Source organism: Octopus sinensis, linkage group LG7, assembly GCF_006345805.1.
Source record: "Octopus sinensis linkage group LG7, ASM634580v1, whole genome shotgun sequence".
Lineage (NCBI taxonomy): Eukaryota > Metazoa > Mollusca > Cephalopoda > Octopoda > Octopodidae > Octopus > Octopus sinensis.
This window is the reverse complement of record NC_043003.1, coordinates 50073018-50093069: the sequence shown is the minus strand read 5'-3', so window position 1 is coordinate 50093069 and position 20052 is coordinate 50073018. Positions and strand designations below refer to the sequence as shown.

The 20052-nt window shown below is 37.7% G+C and overlaps 1 long non-coding RNA gene across 1 annotated transcript in view; it reads left to right on the top strand.

Moving 5' to 3' along the window:
• Window positions 1–2450: 2450 nt before the first annotated feature.
• Window positions 2451–20052, top strand: part of LOC118764085 — a 29261-nt gene continuing 11659 nt past the window's right edge. The window contains exons 1-2 of the long non-coding RNA XR_004999875.1: window positions 2451–2461; window positions 5944–5950. This is a non-coding gene — a long non-coding RNA (uncharacterized LOC118764085). The remainder of the gene's footprint in view (window positions 2462–5943; window positions 5951–20052) is intronic.

Here is a 20052-nt window from a genome sequence, read left to right as displayed (position 1 = left end):
CGATTTCTACCAAGGAGGTATTGAAAATCTTGTTGAACGTTGGGAAGAAGTTGTAAACAACAAGGGTGAATACATTATTGATTAATTAGTTGTTAGTTTTTATTAAACCTTTTAAAAAATTCAAATTTAAAAAAACCACGGGAACTTAGTTACCCAACCCAATATATATATATAAATTTTAAATACAAGGTACAAATTAAATACTAATTTTTTACCAGTGGCCACCGTGAGTACAAATGTCCGTAGACTGCAAATATTATTATACTATATGTGTATATAGGGATTATACACCGAGGAAAAGTCACTAAGTGGTTTTCCATCACTCTAGAGATGGGAGTTAGATCCCAAATCACGAAAAAGTTATTCTTATTTTGGCACGTTGGATGTAGGCCGGCAGAACGGTTTGAGAGAATTAGTCATCCCCGTACTTCAAAATTTCGCCCTTACGGATAAAATACACTAATTAATTAATCAATCAATCAATCATTGCATTAAACCGTTTATAGCTCATCAGCGAGAATCGCTATTGACGTATAAATACAAAAAGTCGAATACATAACACCCCCGTGGTTTGGGATTTAACTCCCATTTCTAGCGTGATGGAAAACCACTTAGTGGCTTTCCCTCGGTTTCCCTTCTTTCCTGAGCGTCAAATAATACTTTAATTGTTCCACGTCCTCGCGTTGGTGTGTTTTTTTCTGTGTTTTCTTGTTTGGATTAACTTTATATATATATATATATATATTATATATATATATATATATATATCCACACACAGAGAATGCCGCCATTTTTCTTAATGACATGTCATCTTTGGAGAATATATGATTCTTGTAATTATCTCCCCCATCCATTGAAGCTGTTCACAATTACCATTTCGTAATTATAGCACATCCTATAGAAGCAGCGATAATTTTAATAAATCTAGAATTTAAGTTGTGTGGCATTTGATACTTTTGTACTTGCCTATGTTGACTATGTTGATATATATATATATATATAAATATTTATATATAAATATATATATATATATAAATATATATATATATATATATAAATATAATATATATATATAATATATATATAAATATAATATATATATATATATGTATATACATATATATATATGCATATATATATATATATATATATATAAATATAATATATATGTATATACATATATATATGCATATATATATATATATATATATATATATATGTATATACATATATATATATGCATATATATATATATATATATATATATATGTGTGTGTGTGTGAATATATGCATATACGTATGTGTTTATATATACATATGCATATAAATGTATGTGTGTGTGTGTGTATTTATATATGTGTTTATGTATTCATGTATACATAAATGTCCATATATTTATGTACACATATATAGAAAAAGATAAAAATATACCTCCATATGTGCACATAAGTGTTTGTGTATATACATACGTTTGTGTGACGTGTGTGTTCGCGCGTGTACATGTGTGCGTATGTGTGTGTGTGTGTGTGTGTGTGTGTATAAGTTTTCACATTAAGCACCCCCACGTCTTTTCTTAGACAACCTGTTATGATATATGGGGGAAAATAAAACAAATAAAAAAACAACCTTTAGTAATAAATAATTCAATCAAAACAAAACTTTAACTAACCTTAGTTTCTTCTTACAGTCTCTTAGGGATTAATTACTATTTTCCTCTTTTTTCTTATTTTTCCCCTCCTTTCCTTTTTTCTTTACTAAACTGCCGTCCACCTCCCACCCACTCTTTTTTATCATATGTATATATATATATATTATATATATATATATATATATATATATATATATATATATATACTTGGTTCTCGGCTTTTTAGATTAGGGACCTTTAGCCAGCACAACACACCCCATCTGTAATAGCAAGCCTTTGACTTTGATTCAATTATTTCATATATCTTCGACTCGAGAATATTTCAACCCTCGTCCTTTTATGTATATATATATATATATATATATATATTATATATATACATACATACATACATACATACATACATATATACATACATACATACGTATGTATGTGTGTATATATATATATATATAATATATATATATATATATATATATGTTTCATTTTGTATTTTTGTGTTTTTTCAATGAATACCACTTGTCGTAAATTTTAATATACCGGATGTAGGTTGAGAGAATAAGCGAAAGTTTTTCCAACTGTTTTTACTTAAAGTAATGTTATTTCTAGTTTTAAGTCATCCTCTGAGTTTTTGCAGAAATATCCATTATATCCAGCCACTAAGCCCCCCATATTTCCGTGAAATACTTATATGTCATATGCCAAATCGATTAATCCGGTTCTTCTTTTCTTCTTTCTTCGGTCTTTTCCAGAAACATTCGCAGCCTATTGTTTACTTTACGTTCACTTCCTGTTGCTTATAATGATATTCATGTGAGAACATTATTCTTTTCTTCTTCATTTGAAACCTACGTGTTCACTCCGTATCACCAGCCCGTCCAAAACCCACCACACCACACCACCTCACCTCAGCCCATCACATTAATTTAACTGCGAATATAATATAGTGGCTAGCAGAGAGTGACAGCTGGCCCGAGTCAATAAGGTAGCCGGTCGTCCAACAGCGTGAATGTCAATAGTTCGTTTCCTGTCTCCGGTACTACGTTAACACCATGGTGACGATGTCACCAAATCTTCAACAGTTCAGACCACCCTACCGCAATTTCGTACCACAAGGTGGCAGAGTTTAATCGCTGGGAAGCGGGTAGTGTTTCAGAGTTGGCGTGCGATGTCGAAGTCAAAATCTACCATGAGGATACTACTCGAAGAAAGAAAGCCAGTTGTGTAAACTGCCAAGCTGGCTTTACCAGATCAGAAGCGCAGGACTCCTTTTTTTTAAATATCATTGGGGAATTATAAATGCATAAGAACATATGGGAAGATGCAGTTGTACAGAGAAAAGTAATGAACCTTTAATTGTATAAATTCAAATGTATGAAACGTATTGAATTACTATTTTGATCCTTAAAATTTAAACGTTTTAGTTTATTCATCTATTTGTTATTTATTTGTGGAGGCGCGTGGCTTAGTGGTTAGGGTGTCAGCATCATAATCGTAAGATTGTGGTTTCGATTCCTGGACCGGGCGACGCGTTGTGTTCTTAAGCAAATCACTTCATTTCACGTTGCTCCAATCCACTCATCTGGCAAAAATGAGTAACGCTGCGATGAACTGGCGTCCCGTCCAGCTGGGGAACGCATACGCCATTGAAACCGGGAATCCGGGCCCATGAGCCCGGATAGGCTCTAAGAGGGCGCATTTTTTATTATTTATTCATTTTTCAAAGCGGATTTTGGACACTTTGTAAATAAGCGATTTCAAATTTAGATGCTGGCGAAATATTGCCCGCGAGCAAAATACTACTTCCATACATATTCTAAATACACTATATTAAGAAGAGAAAGTTTTCACTTGGCCACTGCACCGATTTCTTCGACAAAACTGTTCAAGTGGAACCCAGCATGGCTTCAGTTCAATGACTGAAACAAGTAAAAGATAAAAAAATATATTGAAAAAAAAAATGCTTGTAAAAATTTTCTTCTTTACGATTTTGTAGACTCAAGCAATGAGATAAAGCCTTTTTGCCGCAAATACTAGACAAGACATAAAAAATGTGTTCGGACATCGTTTAATAATTTCCTAATGCATTATTGCCTTATAAAACAAAATCATAAAGATGACTACAAACCCTGCAGTACTTGAAATTTGAATGTATCGAACATAAATAGACTATGTCGTAAGGATGCAGGCATAGCAGAGTGGTTAAGAAGTTTGCTTTGTAATCACGAAGTACCAAGTGCAATCCCAATGCGCGGTACATTGAGTAAACAATATTATTTACAATGAAGGCGGCGAGCTGGCAGAAACGTTAGCACGCCGGGCGAAATGCGTAGCCGTATTTCGTCTGCCGTTACGTTTTGAGTTCAAATTCCGCCGAGGTCGACTTTGCCTTTCATCCTTTCGTGGTCGATAAATTAAGTACCAGTTACGCACTGGGGTCGATGTAATCGACTTAATCCGTTTGTCTGTCCTTGTTTGTCCTCTCTGTGTTTAGCCCCTTGGGGGTAGTAAAGAAATAGGTATTTCGTCAGCTGCTACGTTCTGAGTTCAAATTCCGCCGAGGTTGACTTTGCCTTTCATCGTGTCGGGGTCGATTAAATAAGTACCAGTTACGCATTGGGTTCGATATAATCGACTTAATTCCTTTGTCTATCCTTGTTTGTCTCCTCTATGTTTAGCCCCTTCTGGGCAATAAAAAAATAAGAAACGTTAGCACGCTGGGCGAAATGCCTAGCGGTATTTCGTCTATTTTTACGTTCTGAGTTCAAATTCTGTCGAGGTCGACTTTATATTTCATCCTTCGGAGTCGATAAATTAAATACCAGTTGCGTAGTGGGGTCGATCTAATCGACAGGCCCCCTTCCCCAAAAATTTCGTGCTTTGTCCCTAGAATAGAAAAGAATATTATTTACAATGCGTCCCCTCGACTCGTGTACAGTGAGTGGAACTGGATATACACAAACTTTGTGAAAGTCTTTGGCTGGATTACGTGTAGGACCTTTGTCAAATGTTGACCTTGCATTTGCACATGTGTACGCAGGCCTTGGTAAGATTTTTAAAGAAAAAACTAGCAGTTACCTGCGCATGTAAGTCTCCTCTCTCTCTATGTCACCGATGTTTATTAAAAGGAAAGATTACCGACTTTGGTCGATGCAGCTTGATCCTAATGTCATCGCGAGCATAACTGTCAGAACTCAAAGAGTCAGAACAGTAACTGCAAGCCATCTCACCCGACCATCTATCAATTTTGGTAATCCGTTGTAATGGATGAGTACATTTTTCTAGACCTCAAAAATATGAAAAACAAAGTTGACTCCTTCAGGATTTGGACTCAAAAGAAAGAGTTCCAGCATATACAGCGAAGCATTCTATCCAACATTCTAAATACTTAGCCAATTAGTCGCCTAACAGGATTACATCGCTAATTCAAAGGTCCATCTTTTTCTCATGTTGCCACATACTAAATCCGTATAAGAAAAACGTTAAATATATAATTGTCTCAGGGATACTCAGCCATTATCACGTAAAGTTAACAGGTAGTTCAGTGGATCGAACAAGTGATTACTCATTGTCGAAGCCGACGAAGGATAAATCTTCATAATTTCAATTCATTACAATAAAATAAGGGTGCACATGTTAATCATCCATTGTAACTACTACATTCAGTAATAAACTGTACCTCTCTATAAATATGGATTCCAGCCAGAAGGGCGCGCCCTTTAGATTTCTTATAGTGGGTGTGGACAAGAAAAACTTATCAAGTACCATTCTCTAATGGTCTCATTGTATCTTGAACCATCTTCACGATTTAATGTTTTTATTATCTTTTATTTTTACTTGTTTCAGTCATTGGACTACGGTCATGCTGGGGCACTGACTCGAAGGATTCAAGTCGAATGAATTGACTCCAGTATTTATTATTATTATTATATTCTATCGGTTCTCTTACCGAACTGGGACGTAAACAAGCCAACACCGATTGTCAAGCGGTTTGGGCGAGAAGACAAAGACTGAGATACTTAATTTAATGTCATCGCGTGCATAACTGTCAGAACTCAAAGAGTCAGAACAGAAACTGCAAGCCATCGCATCCGAGATAAATAAGTGTATGAATGTACAAGGGGGTGCTGGAAAGTTGGGGGCCTAACATTCCAAGTTCTTTTACGGGGCTTAGAAAAGCTGCAGGACCTCGGTAATAACTGTATGAATCTGAGAAGAATATGTTGAATAAAATCATAATTAACTGATCCTCCTGTATCTTCTTTTAACCAAAGCCAGGAACTTTTCAGCACCAGCTCGTATGTATGTATGTATGTATGTATGTATGTATGTATGTATGTATGTATGTATGTATGTATGTATGTATGTATGTATATATGTATGTATCTATGTATCTATGTATGTATGTATGTATGTATGTATGTAATGCATGTGTATCTACGTCAAGGTAGAAAATGCTAAAATATTTTTATCATGAAATACATTTGTAATGGTGAGTGTGCCGGTTTCTGTCTTTTCAACTTTTAAACTAAGAGTAAAACAAAGGTGAATTAAGAAGAAAAACAGATTGAAGAAAAAATTCAATGAAACGTTTTGTAAATATTTCCATAGTCTTCCTTTTTTTCTCTGTGTCTCTCTTTTTTCTTTTGTGAGGATTCGTAAGGTAGGTAGGTAGGTAGTGGCAGATCTGAAAAAATGTGTTTATGGGTGCAACGGTATATTTGGGTAAGAACCAATTATATCTTTGCACCCATAAACACAACCTAGGCAGAATTTGAACTCTGAGCAAAAAAAAAAGCCGGAAGAGATGCTGCTAAGCATTTTATCCGACCTGCTTAACGATTTTGCTAGGTCGCCATTTTCAATAATAGTAATCCTTTCAGCCGTAGAAACAAGGCCGAAAGGATGAAAAGCAATGTCAACTTCGACGGAATTTGAACTCAGAACGTAAGTACGGACAAAATGCCGCTAAGCATCTTGCCCGATATCCTAACGATTCTTCCAGTCCGCCATTTTCAGTACTACTAATACTATTGCTACTCCTCTTCCTCCTCCTCCTCCTACTACTACTACTACTACTCATAATAATAATAATAATAATAATAATAATAATAATCCTTTCTATTATAGGCACAAGGCCTGAAATTTGGGCGGGGGTCAGTCGATTACATCAACTGGTTCTTATTCTATCGACCCCAGAAGGATGAAAGGTAAAGTTGACCTTAGGCAGAACTTGACCTCTAAACATAAAAGCCAGAAGAGACGCCGCTAAGTATTTTGTCCGGCGCAGTAACGACTCCGCCAACTCATTGTCTTGTTCTGTTGTCTTATGAATGATCGTAGTTCTATTTTCTTTTACTACTTTACTTCTATGACCTGAGATTCCTTTTGTTTTATAGAATACTGACAATAAACGCATTTCCCTTTAACGTATGTAGTCTTTCTTTACAGGAATCTAAAGACGGAGATTAGTCACTCAATATACGTTGATCATATAAATAGAACTGGAAGATAATCCAATGACAGCACTGTGTGCATCATTTTGACGTTTCGTTAGTGTCCGTTTTTAACTTTCTAAAATAAGAACAAATCCAATTATTGTATAAGACTGATTCGCTTTGAGTTTGTGTCTGCTGCTTACATTACAGAATATTGGAGGGATAATATGTAAAGTCAACTCCAGTGGGATTTGAACTCGTAACTAGAATGGACAAAAGTAAAATTAAGTGCTACATCTTTTTCTTTTTTTTTTTTTTTTCTTTTTTCATCTTTTCTCAATACTTTAACATTTCGTTCTCTTTATCATCTTAACTTGGCTTTGTAATGTAACCGCTGAAAAAAATCATTAAAAGCTTACAATATATAACAGCAACTTCGTTTCTCTTAATAGAAAAACTTAACTCGCTTTCAAGGTAGTGAATTAGCCGAGTGGTTAGATCGTCATATAGATTCTCTTGTTATATTTGTTTTGAGTGTCTACAATCTGAGTTCAAATTCCACCCGGGGCAACTTTGCCTTTCATTCCTTGAGAATCGATAAATAACGTACTAGTTAAGTACTAGTGGATCAATTCTTCTTTCTCTCAGAAAGAAATCGATTGTAATCAGAACTGAAGAGGAATGGATTCTGCCAGGTTTAAGGCGCAACACTACGACTTCATCAGGAGACGGGGACTCAGAGAAAAGGCGAGACACTGGTCCTAGTGAGAGAGAGAAATTGTGATAGCTGTTAACTAGCAATGCTTAGGTTATTATAATCGAGTGACCCCCAAATTTCAGCTCTTGTGCTTTTGTCAGAAACAACTATCCTGCTTATGCAGATCCGGTAGTTAGCTGATTTCATCATGAAAATCTGCTATGACTTTCCTTTTACAAGAAAAGAGAGCTAGTTTGGTTCTACCTTGAGACAAAGTTGATTCTGTGGTAGATGCAATAAATGGACTGAAAGCATAGAATTTCTTCTGTGACAAAGGTCTCATCAATATTTGCAACTACAACTTGAAGAGGAAGAAGAAGGTCAAAACGGAAGTTGCTGTTAAATTTAAATTTGCTGAAATGAGGGTGGGTGAGTTTAGAGTGGATGAATAACTGGCACTGTGTCGGCTACAACGACACGAGTTCCAGTTGATCCGATCAACGGAACAGCCTGCTTGAGAAATTACCGTGCAAGTAGCTTAGCACTCACTCCACAATCGAACCCTTAATGTAGTTCTCAGAGAGATTAAGCGTGACACATAATGTGATAAAGCTGACCTTTTGAAATATAGGTACTTCTCATTTTTGCCAGCTAAGTGGACTGGAGCAACGTGAAATAAAGTGTTTTGCTCGAGGATACAACGCACCACTGAGAATCGAACTCATGATCTTATGGTCACGAACCGAATGTCCTAACCACGAAGCCATGTCTTCACAGAGTGGTTGAATAATCATAACGCGAATCTGCAACTGTTGATGAGAAGCAACAACAGAGAGGAGGAACTTCTTTCTCTTTTGGTAGTCAGCGTTATTAGGATTGACCCTTATATGGGATCTCATGATATACTTATCCCCGCGCAGGCGTGGCTGTCTAGTAAGAAGCTTCCCAACCACATGACTCCGAGCTCAATCCTGCTCTGTGGTGGGGAGTTTATTCTGCCATAATCTCGGGCCGACCAAAGCCTTGTGAGTGGATTTGGTAGACAAAAACTGAAAGGAGTCCAAGGCGGCGAGCTGGCAGAAACGTTAGCACGCCGGGCGGCGCGCTGGCAGAAACGCTAGCGGTATTTCGTCTGGTGTTACGTTCTGAGTTCAAATTCCGCCGAGGTCGACTTTGCCTTTCATCCTTTCAGGGTCGATTAAATAAGTACCAGTTACGCACTGGGGTCGATATAATCGACTTAATCTGTTTGTCAGTCATTGTTTCTCCTCTCTATGTTTACCCCCTTGGGGTTATTAAAGAAATGGGTATTTCTTCTGCCGTTACGTTCTGAGTTCAAATTCCGCCGGGGTCGACTTTGCCTTTCATCCTTTCGAGGTCGATTAAATAAGTACCAGTTACGCACTGGGATCGATATAATCGACTTAATCCGTTTGGCTATCCTTGTTTGTCCCCTCTGTGTGTAGTCTCTTGTGGGCAATAAAGAAATAAGAAACTGAAAGAAGCCCGTCGTATATATCTATGTGTATGTGTGTGTGTGTGTGTGTGTCTTTGTCCTCTAAAACCGCTTGACAACCGGTGTTGGTGTGCTTTCATATCCATAACGCAGCGATTCGACAAAAGATATTGCTAGAATAAGTACCAGACTTTAAAAAAAAAAAGATTTTGGGTCGATTCATTCGACTAAAATTCTTCAGAGCGGTGCTCCAGCATGGCCACAGTCTAATGTCTGAAACAAAAAATAAAGATACAAGATACACTTTAATCCTCAGTGTTTTTGCATACGTCCTACAATGGCCCCTCATCTGCTTGTCTTGCGTCAACTTCCTCCTTTAACGCTCTGTATTCAAATCACACCGAGATCGACGTTGTTCTTCATCATTCTGGGATCACTAAAATATATATACTAGTCCAGGGCCTCTCAACAATTTTTTACCCTATCGACCCCTTTGATCACTATTTTATTCTGGTGGACGCCATAGTTTTATAGAGACTTCTTTCAAAATTCCTATTTTGTTTTACACACATGAATTTGGGTAGGTTGAACTATGTAAAATGTTACAGAAAAAAAAAACCTGGCTGTTTCTTGCAATACATACATCTAAAGCATTGGTTCTCAAAGTGGGCGCTACCGCCCCACGCTGGGCGTTGAGAGGGTCTAGGTGGTCGCTGGTGTCTAACAGGGCCGTGTATTTGTGGGTGGGGGCGGTACAGAAAGAGGAGTCATTGGAAAGAAAGCAGTGGATTGGGGGATGCTATGAATTTATGATATTATTATAGTATTGTATGCAAAATATATAATATTATATTTAAGAATTTTTTGCGTAATAAGATAAAAAAAACCAAGACTGTGTAGATTTTAGAGCATTTATTGATAGAAGGTCTTACAGCTGTTTCTGGGATATTTATTAATTATATACCTTCATCGGAGACGGTGTGAGAGGATAGTTAAGTCATAGTTAGTATAGATGTGATACAAAATAGAGAGTGAGGTGGAGGAAAGAAAATAGATGCAAGGGGTCTCAATGACACCATTATCTCTTATAATATTTTTTTTATTTATTGCCCACAAGGGACTAAATATAGAGGGCACAAACAAGGGATTAAGTCGATTACATCGACCCCAGTGCTTAACTGGTACTTATTTAATCGACCCAGAAAGGATGAAAGGCAGAGTCGACCACGGTGGAATTTGAACTCAGAACCTAACGGCAGACGAAATGCCGCTAAGCCTTTCGCCCGGCATGCTAACGCTTCCGCCAGCTCGCCGCCTTAAATTATATAATGTATTAAATATCAAATGATTCATAGTATGTATAAATTATTAAAATATAAAATATTTATTTATACATAAAAATAAGGGTGGGGGCGCTGAGGGTATTTTGGGGGCTGTGGTCCAAAATGTTTGAGAACCACTGAGCTAAAGCAAAATGTTTTTCAGGGGCTTTTAAAATACTATTGTGGATCCCTTAATTTACTATTTTCTTGAGTGGACCCCAGGGCCCATATAGACCCTGGTTGAGATCTCCTGTACTAGTCAATTATTAATGTCCATTTAATTGACCGATCCCCGCTGTCCACAAAAACCATCATTATCATCATTATCATTATTCAATTCGGATAAAGCTTCATAGTGAACAAAGTCACTTTTGTTTACACCACCTCCTCCATCTCTTTCTTCTTCTTCTTCTTTTCCTTCTTCTTCTTCTACTTCTTCTTCATCATCATCTCCTCTTCCTCCTCCTTCTTCTTCTTCTTCTCCTTTTCTTTTCCTTTTTCTTCTTCCTCCCCTTCACCTTCTTCTTCCTCTTCACCTTCTTCTTCTTCTTCCTCTTCACCACCTCTTCTCTTCTTCTTCTTCTTCTCCTTATTCTTCTCCTTCTTCTTCCTCTCCTTCTCCTTTTTCTTCTTCTTCTTCTTCTTCTTCTTCTACTTCCTCTTCACCTTCTTCTTCTTCTTCTTCCTCTTCACCTTCTTCTTCTCCTTCTTCTTCTCCTTCTTCTTCCTTCTTCTTCTTCTTCTTCTTCTTCTGTCCCCTTCTTTATTGTAGTAGTGAATAAGGAAACAGACAATGTCCTTTCTTTTCTTCCTTCTTCTGAAATTACTACAATTGACACACTGTTCTTTCTGTCTTGCTTTACTTAATGGCCATTAAGATAGGTTGGTCTCGTTGTATATAGACTGTGAACTAGGTCTATGAATTAGTACATTGTTTGGAGTCTTCTGATCAGCTGAGAACGTGTGTGTGTGTGTGTGTGTGTGTGTGTGTGTGTGTGTGTGTGTGTGTGTGTGTGTGTGAATATTTGTGAGAAAGAGAGAGTGACAGAGAGGAGGAGGGAGCAATAGGCTGGTACATAAACACATTCATGCAAGCACAATTATATACACAGTTTACATACACACACACACACTTGTATATAGCAATGTGTATGTGTGTGTGTGTGTGTGCGTGTGTGTAAATATGTGCGCTTGCGTACAGATATTGAGAATGTTTGCCTTACCAAATGCAATTGAAGGTATTTATTGTATAAGTATGTCCCTGTGTGTCTGTATGAGTTTGTGCATAGGACAGAACAGCCGGGAAAGGTTATATGCGTGTTTTCTGTGTTACAAACGCAGTATAATGTATTTATTTGTGTGTGTGTGTGTGTGTGTGTGTGTGTGTGCGTGTATTCTTTTATTTATTTATTTATTTTGCTTGTTTCAGTCATTTGACGGCAGCCATGCTGGAGTACCGTCATGAAGGGTTCTAATCGAACAAATCAACCCCAAGACTTAATTCTTTGTAATTCTAGTGCTTATTCTCTCGGTCTCTTTTGCCGAACGGCTGGCCTACGGGGACGTAAACACACCAACACCGTATATACGTTTCTTTTCTCTATTCAACTTCATAAGATTAGTGTTGAGGCTGATAGTTACATAACCACGACCTCCAATCACTGGCTCTAATCTAGTTATAATATGGTTGTAATGTCCGGGTATATCTCGTTAGTTTGATGTAGAAGTTTTCTTTCATTATTTTAATCTTGTATTAACGTGTGCTGGGCAACCGATTTCCTTCTATTATGCACAGCGTCTCTTCTCTGTCTTAGATTGTCTGTTCTGTCTATATTTGCATTTTAGAAGTTTGGCAGAAACATTCCGCTGGTTTTATTAAGCATAGCTGTATATAGGTGTGGAGATGTCTCGCTTTGAAGCCACGAAGTTTCGGGTTCAGTCCGACAGAGCGGCACTTTCGGCTAATGTCTTCTAACTATGACCCTGGGCCGACTAAAGCTTGTGAATGAATTTGATAGATAGAAACTATACGTGAATGAATTTGACAGACAACTTCGTGAGTGAGTGTGTGTCTGTGTGTGTGTCTGTGTGTGTGCGTGTGTGTGTATGTGTTTCTCTCTGTTTGTGTGTGTTTCTGTCTGTTTGCCCGCATCACCAATACCTCACCGCGTTTGTTTACGTCATCATGACCTAGCCATACGTCATCGTGACCTAGCCATTCGGCAAAAGAAACTGGAAAGTAAGTACCAGACTTTTAGAAATACTAAATATGGCCGCAGTCCAATGACTGAAGCAAGTAAAAGATAAAAGATATGTGACTATACTTTCTGCATTGATGTGGCATCATATATTTCTGTTTTCGGCACTAGCCGTTCTATGGATTATATTGAATTATCTTCTCGTCACGGCATCATGCTATACCGGCAGATAGAATCGTATTTGAAGAGCAGTTTATTACGTGAGGATGTGATTTAACATTTTGATGATAAATCAACAAAGCTTGCATCACATACTTGCACTCTTAATTCTTTTATAACTCTAGCATTTCGTTGTTATTTCTTGTTCTGAGGTTGCTAAAGTATAACTTTCAAAATGAGAGTTAACAAAATTGCTGTTGATTCGAGCTTGACCTCTGTAGTAATGTACGTAATTGTTCACTTTGTAGTTTTCTGACGACAAAATGGTCTCAAATTTTGGCACGAGGCCAGCAGTTTCAAAGGGAGGAGCTAGTCAATTACATCGTCACAGGTACATGACTGGTACTTTGTTTTATTGACACTGAAAGGCGAAAGGCAAAATTACCCTGGGCAGTATTTGAACTCAGAAGGTAAAGAGCCGGAAGAAATGTCGTTAAGCATTTTATCCAACGCGCTAATAATTTCGCCAACTCGCCACCTATAATCCATCTTGCCATCCATACATAACATGCTGATAAGGAAAAAGCTTTTCATCCGAAGCTGTGTTGTGGCTGAGTGAAGCAACTTCTACGTACGAATTCCGGGTCATCAGCCAAGGAACACGTTCGCAAGAACTTCTTTCTAACTCTCATGATGTCATCTGCCTTATTTACGTAGATTTGATCGCTGGATGCGCTTTAACACTTAATCGTTAGTAAATGTTAACGAAGATATATGATGTGGCACTGGAAGGATGATTGAATCGACGCTAAGGCTCTGCATCATTTATTATTACTATCGATGGCAAATATCTGGTGGTGGTTAATGACTTTCTGGTTCTTAACATCAATTGCTCGAATCTCATCTAGCGTCCAATCGTAAAACCAAAATGTTGGTATAAGTATTCGCACAGTAAACTAATATATAGTACAAAAGACTATAATTTTCATCCGAGTATTATATTCCTTCATAATGCGTTTTGTGTTATAAGTCCTATCCCTAGATTCCAACAACATTCCTCGCCAGATATCGGAGAAATAGCTTGGCCATTGATAGAGATGTTTCTCACAAGCTTATAATTACCCCTCGTTTTATAACCAAGTAGAGATGTTTGAGACCGAACTTCATTTCTATATCCTCTGAGAATGTCCCAACGAGGTCAAAGTGCGTCTTCGTATCGTTCATATTTTTGGCATGTATTTTCAGGACAACCACAAAGAAACTACATGTCAGGGTGATGTTTCTGTTTTCCTGCGAGTTAAATACGTACTCTGAAGATTAAGGACAAAGTGTTCACTTAGACACAGACACACACACACACACATACACACAAAGAAGAATAAGAAGAAGAAGAAGAAGAAGAAGAAGAAGAAGAAGAAGAAGAAGAAGAAGAAAAATGGAAGGAGAAGAAGAAGAAGAAGAAGAAGAAGAAGAAGAAGAAGAAGAAGAAGAAGAAGAAGAAGAAGAAGAAGAAGAAGAAGAAGAAATCGTCACCTTGAAATACACCCTGAGAGGATACTTTTTCCTATCAGGAACAATATGCAGTTCAATGACCTTCTGTATTTAATTTCATGATGATTACCCAACACGCTCTGATTATCATACCTTCCATTCTAGTTGAAGGATCTCTAGCATTAAGGAGTGGAGCGATAGAGCCAACAGTCTTCTTGTAATCCAGCCCTCTGCAGCTAAATTTTTTCCTATGCCGACGAACAGCTCACACTATAGTTTTGTTTAATAGATCAAATTGCCCAATACATTCTCAAACTTCATATCGTTTCTTAAGCTGCGTGTTCAGTCGTGGAGATAGTATTACTATCACAATTATGATCCAGAGGGAGTAGTTTTGGATGTACTGCGTGCATTTTACGCATTCATTTATGACAAATTCTAAACCGTATGAATGATTTTTTTTTCCCGGTATCAGATTTGTATTTTTGCCAATACCAAAAACTTGCTATATTTATACCTCCATTGACAGAAAGCTGGTAAAGATCAATAAAATACCCTCAATAGAAGGTCACGTTTTTTTATTGAGTAGACGACAATCAAGGCCCTTTCATGCCCTGTTTTATCCTGATACTTTCCTATCACAGTCTGAAGAATATCGCCATTGATATTCTTATGCTTGTGATGCAATGCAAGGACAGCACTACTTCTAACCAGACTGCATCTTCATTAAATCCTTTTTCCCTCTCCCCAAACTTTCTCTCAGAATGAATTCATAACTTCATGGGAAGGACCCTCTATAACCTTCATTGATTGCCCTCTCTTTTCACTCTACAATGCTGATTGATTTTGATTGAAATTCTTGATATAGTTTCCTTGCTTTACTACATCTCTGAGTATATGTATGTATGTATGTATGTATGTATGTATGTATGTATGTATGTATGTATGTATGTATGTTTGCATGCATGCATGGATGGATGGATGGATGGATGGATGGATGGGTGGACGTATGAATGGAAGGATGGATGCATGCATGCATACGAAATACAAGTGTATGTATATGTGCTTGAAAGGGAAACACTTCCATCAATGTGTTTGTACATATTAGTTAGACAGTTATTAAATTGGTTGGTTGGTGGATTTGTTGGTTAACTGGCTGGCTGGTTGGTTGGTTGGCTGGTAGGCTGGTTGGTTTAGTTTGATTTAGTTTGGTTTGGTTTATATTGGTTTGGTTTGGTTGGTTAGCTAATAGGGAAAATATTAAAGAAGCTCGGTGACGTAATACATCATTGTTTAGCTTCAGCAATTACTCAAAACCAATCAGCGCAAGTTCTCTAAGGTGTACAGCACATTGTGTACATGTATTTTATAACTGACGCAATCTTTTGATGATCTCGTATCTACAACAACACCTTCTATGGCGCTTTCCGTTATATTGTATCGAAAACTAATTTAAAAGTAATGAAATGAAAATGCAGTGGAATTTTATGTCTCCCTGCCTTTTTCTGATTCTTGACAGGCAATAAAGACTGCATCAATTGTTCTTCTTGCTGGTCTAAAAACCACATTGCGTTTCGCTTAAGCTTCTTATGGTTATTGGTGCACATCTGCTTAGTAGAATCTCATAAAATACTTTTCCTGGAATTGAAAGTAATATTATTTTCTGGATTCAATTTATTTCCTTCCTTATGGATGAGGTTCGCTATTATTATTGACCAGTCTGTAGGGAGACTTTTCTTTTGTAATGATTTGATTAAACAATTTTTATGTCTTTATCATTACAGAACTAGCTTGTATTGATTATTACTGTCTGTGTGCTACCCATACCTGGCGTATCTTGATCTTACCCATTTTCTGTTTTAAACTATTTAATAGCATTTTCGACTTATTTATTTTAGTGATTGGTGAGAAGTTTCCTATGCCATAATCAATGTTATTTGGTCTATCTCGCATTAAGTTTCATCTTTATCAAAGAATTGTGTACTGAAATGCTTTTCAAAATGCATTCATCATCTGATTAATGCATTGTTTGTTTCACTTGCAGCATTCCTTGCGACTCTTTTACTACCAACACCATTTCGAGATTTTCCCTCCTTCCAGTTGTCTGGTTCGCTGAAATAGCTAATATGTATTTATTTCTTTAGAAAGCGTTCTTTTTTACTTGTATTTTTGGTTATTAGATTTTTATTCTTCTGTTGTCTCTCAAGTATTTTTGGATTTTTGTTTAATTCTTTATATCTATTTCTGAAATCGGTGTTATGTTGAAAGGCAATCATATGCGATTTCGCTTACTTTCGTTTTTATCACACATATCTACAGCGTCTGCCGATAGAACTTCCATTTGTCTGTCGGTGTTTTTTGATGCCAATTTCTTCTCCTGCTATGTAATGCACAATATTTTTTGATTGTATGAAAAAAATTCTCCGAAAATTCTCCGAAAATTCTCCGTACCATCTTGCTCTGAAAACGCATCTAATCGGCATACAACTTCAATTTCAAATTTCTGTGATGGACATGTGCTTATGTGCGTGTGTGTGTGTGTGTTTGTGTGTGTGTGGTGTGTGTGTGAGTGTGTGTGTGCTTGTGTGTGTGTGCTTGTGTGCGTGTGTGTATATTGTGTGCGCGCGCATGTGTATGTATGTGTGTGGGGGTGTTTACGCGCGTGTGCGTGTGTGTGTATGTGTATGTTTGTGTATAGGTGAATATGTGTGCATAGTTTCTCTAGAATGCAGCATTTAAAAAAGATTTCGTGTATGTCCTATGTCGTACTTTTGACAGAATGTTAATGCTTGCCATTTCTAGCGAATAATGAGACCCTGTTTCCGCAGAATTATGTTCTACAGTTTTTCAGGTGGGATTTCCATCACCTTGGCAGGCAATTAATTTGCAATCTCTCTCTGACTTTTCGTTCGTCAGTCTGCTCAAATCCATATATATAAACGCTTACACTCGTTGCGTGTGAATATACAATTAGAGTAAATGAGATTATTAATTGTACAAAATTGGAGAAGATTTAATTTTCTTTCATTATGAATTCCAATTCTATATTTTCGCATAACTCGTGTCCAGTCTTCATTCTTATCATTTCCAATTACAGCATTAAAATCTCCCATTATAAAAATTCTTCGTTTGGTGGAAGATAATTTATTACTTCTTGAAAGTTGTCAAAGAATTCCTGTGAATAATGAATGCCATAGCTGGAGTTTGGTACATACACTAGAAATATAATTATTCTTAATTTGTGGATATCTCAAGTGTAATCTTCAATAACACAATATATTAGACGTTTCTAGATTGTTTAAGAATGGTGAAATACTCGGTCTTTATGTGACATCGGTTCAGGGAGAATTTATTATTACCCGAACGGAAAATAGGTGGAAGTACACAGAAGGAAAGATGTATGGGGTGGGGCACTTATAGAGCTTTGTCTTCTCTTCTTTCCAATCTCATTCTCATGTACATTAGCGAACTCCAAGTTCCAAAGAACCTAGTTTCATAAACTACCCTTGCCTGTACTTGGTCCTGGGAGGGTAACTTTCTAGGTGCAATCCCATGGTCAGTCATGACCGAAGGGGGTCTCAGCAGCATGTAAGTATGTATGTATGTATGTATGTATGTATGTATGTATGTATGTATGTATGTATGTTATGTATGTATGTATGTATGTATGTATGTATGTATGTATGTATGTATAGGCAAATGTTGGCTAGGCCGTCTAACCGGTGGGCTGCCACCATTCGAAAGGTACAACGCTGAGACCAACGACGTATAACAACATTCGATCGTCTGGTCGTTATAGTGATGTTTGAGAGGTGTGTGTGTGTGTGTGTGTGTGTGTGTGTGTGTGTGTGTGTGTGTGTGTGTGTGTGTGTGCGTGCGTGCGTAAATACGTGCGACTCTACATGATTGTGTGTTATTGAATTTTGATGATGTGCCCTAGTCTATGTGCGCGCGTAAGCTGTTTACTGTATCTGGTGTTTTATAAAATAAATCGCTAAACAAGAACAGATATCGTCTTAATAATCCCTATAAATCATTCTAGATCTGAATGGAATTATATTAGAAAAAAAAAACAACAATTAACACTACTCGGAGACGCCATCCGTATGTAAAACAATAGTCAAGTTAATGTTAGCATATTTCATTACGCTATCTCTTACTTAACAATCATGTTTACATCAAAGTTGAAAAGTTGTTTAATTAGGTTTCTGTTAAGTGGCTTGTACACTTAAGGTGTTCCTGTTCCTATAGAAAAGACTGCGAACATGTTCATGGTTTTGCAATATATTATTAATGGTAAGGCGGCGAGCTGGCGGAAACGTTAGCACGCCGGGCGAAATGCTTAGCGGTGTTTCGTCTGTCTTTACGTTCTGAGTTCAAATTCCACCGAGGTCGACTTTGCTTCTCATCCTTTTCGGGATCGATAAATTTAGTACCAGTTGCATAAAGTTTCGGGCCTTGTGCCAAGTGTAGAAAAGAATATAATTCGGTGAGCTGGCAGAAATGTTAGCACGCCGGGCGAAATGCTTAGCGGTATTTCGTCTGCCACTACGTTCTGAGTTCAAATTCCGCCGAGGTCGACTTTGCCTTTCATCCTTTCGGGGTCGATTAAATAAGTACCAATTACGCACTGGGGTCGATATAATCGACTTAATCCGTTTGTCTGTCCTTGTTTGTCCTCTCTGTGTTTAACCCCTTGTGGATAGTAAAGAAATAGGTATTTCGTCTGTCTTTACGTTCTGAGTTCAAATTCTGCTGAGGTTGACTTTGCATTTCATCCTTTCGGGGTCGATAACTTAAGTACCAATTGCGTTCCGCGGTCGAGCTAATCTACTAGACCCCTCCTCAAAAATTTCGGGCCTTGTGCCTAGAGTAGAGAAGAATATTTTTCTTCCCATAAGGCGGCGAGCTGGCAGAGACGTTAGCACGCCGGGCGAATGCTTTGTGGTATTTCGTCCGCCGCTACGTTCTGAGTTCAAATTCCGCCGAGGTCGACTTTGCCTTTCATCCTTTCGGGGTAGATTAAATAAGTACCAGTTACGCACTGGGGTCGATGATAATCGACTTAATCAGTTAGTTGTCCTGCTTGTTTGTCCCCTATGCTTAGCCCCTGTGGGTAGTAAAGAAATAGGTATTTCATCTGTCTTTACGTTCTGAGTTCAAATTCTGCTGATGTCTACTTTGCCTTTCATCTCTTTCGGAGTCAATAAATTAAATACCAATTGCATACTGGGGTTGATCTAATCGACTGGCCCCCTCATCCCCAAAATTACTAGACTGGTGCTTAGAGTAGAAAAGAATATCTTATTAATGGTAGTCTACGTTTAAATGTATGAAGGTGCATGGCTCAGTGGTTAGAGCGTCGAGCTTACGATCGTGAGGTTGTGAGTTCGAATCCCGGACCGGGCTGAGAGTTGTGTTCTTGAGCAAGACACTTTATTTCACGTTGCACCAGTTCACTCAGCTGTAGAAATGAGTTGCGACGTCACAGGTGCCAAGCTGTATCAGCCTTTGCCTTTCCCTCGGATAACACTGGTGGCGTGGAAAGGGGAGGCCGGTATCCATGGGCGGCTGCTGGTCTTCTATAAACAACCTTGCCCGGACTTGTGTCTTGCGAGGGTAACTTTCTAGGTGCAATCCCAT